This window comes from Charadrius vociferus, unplaced genomic scaffold, assembly GCF_000708025.1.
Source record: "Charadrius vociferus isolate BGI_N301 unplaced genomic scaffold, ASM70802v2 scaffold787, whole genome shotgun sequence".
In the NCBI taxonomy this organism is placed as follows: Eukaryota; Metazoa; Chordata; class Aves; order Charadriiformes; family Charadriidae; genus Charadrius; species Charadrius vociferus.
In genome coordinates this window covers 233681-235526 of record NW_009649307.1, presented here as the reverse complement: position 1 = coordinate 235526, position 1846 = coordinate 233681, and positions in this window count along the sequence as shown.

The following is a 1846-nucleotide window of genomic DNA, read 5'->3' as shown; positions in this document are numbered from 1 at the left end:
AAAGCATGTGGCGCAACAGCGGTGTCCACTGAGGTGGCTATCTGAGGCTCCTCAGTGGCACAAAACCAGGAGGGGTGGTTGTACACAAACAGCATCTATTTCTTCTTGGAAACAACTTAATTCCTGCTAAGCATAACTGAACTAGAGACCCCTCCTGTGGCTAAGAAGTGTAGTTGCAAGTCTAGTGCTACCTTCAGAATGGCATTTTGTATCTTAGCTAATTCAGATGCATGAAAATATGAGTTAGATATCAAAGCATGCACTCAGTACTTAGTGAACACATCTTGTGGCCATGCTTGATGGGAAGAACTAGCCACAGGACCTCCGAGACTCTAAGTTCGGAGAAGCATAGCACACAGTGTTCTTATACCTGATCAAAAGTCCTTCCCTGCAGTAAATACAAATTAAAACCAGAAAGCTGAAATGTTCTCAAAGCGTCTCAGCTGACCACAGCCCATGCAATTAGTTCCAAGACTTGAAGGAGCTACTTCATTAAAAATCTGACTTAATTTTAACAGTATCTCAAGACATGCAGACGCCAGACCGTATGTGTTTATCAAACTATCACTTAAAAGCCCTTCCCTGAAGCACTTTTGGTGAATGCTTTATTTCTACTGATTCACAGGTGGGACTCGACTTTGAATTTTCAACAGCAATCAGAGTTTAACAGCACAACTATCCACGTCAGAAAAGGAACCTTAGCAGTTCTTTAACCTTAAAAGCATTTGCCTTCTTCAAAATCAGATTAAGAAAAAGCATAATATATCATTTGAAACTATTAGGTAGCTATTTCTACCATTCTTTTGATGTGAGCATGGACTTATTTAATCTACTTTAGGCAAAGAAAAAGAAGAGATAACGTGGCTGCTATTTGCCAGCTGCATATATTAGTTTGCTTCCAATTCCACAGAGAGAAAGCCATCCTGCAGCTCTCGGCAGGGAAGGCCACGCTCACTAAGAGGAACTAGTGGTATAAAAGCTCAGCCACTGTGAAGTAGACATTTCTGGTTCTTCTCCAACTTCATGAAAGCATCATGCATATTCTCCCCTCCCCACAAATGAGCCCTTGGCAAAGAGAGGCAAGCCATCCCCATTTTCGGATAGGTGGCAGTCTGGGGTTAGTCATTTGCCGTCCTTTCTGACTACCACACAGGGCTGTAAACACTTTGACCACCCAGCTTTGTGCTCAAGCCCACCACATTACTAATATACTAATTTAACACTTCTACAGTACCAGAGAAGAAAATTGCATAAGTGTGTTTGGCATTGAAATCACTGCAGGATTAACTTGGAAAAAAAAAAAAAAAACCTTTAAAAATCATAAATATCTTTAATTGCAAGACTGGTAAGGCAAGTTATGAAAAACCCCCAAGACTTTACTTTAAGATCAGGTGTAAAAGTTGCCTTCAAATACGGAAGTCTCTATGGTAGGAAGCACAAGTACTCAATGGTGAGCTACTAACACTATGGACCTATGCTGTGTTCAATGCTAAACTGCTACTTTATACGTTTAAAAACATCATTCACCACCTAGAGAACAACCTGGGGCATTTCTCTTCTACTAGAAAGCACACCGCTGTCACAGAGGCTCTGCTAGAAATAAGATGCCAGTTTTAAATGAAAACCCCAACAGTTCTGTATTGGCACTGGAAGCACAAACGGAATATTTTCCATTATGAGTGACCTCAATACATACAAGCTTCACACGGGAAGAGGCAGAAAGGCTTAGCTCCCACTTAGGCTCCTGAACAAAAGCTGGCAGGTTAGCAGTAGCAAGCAGCTCCCGGACAGGCATTTAAGTAGGAAGCAGTGGATGCTGAGCTTCTCGCATTCTGACTTGGTGACA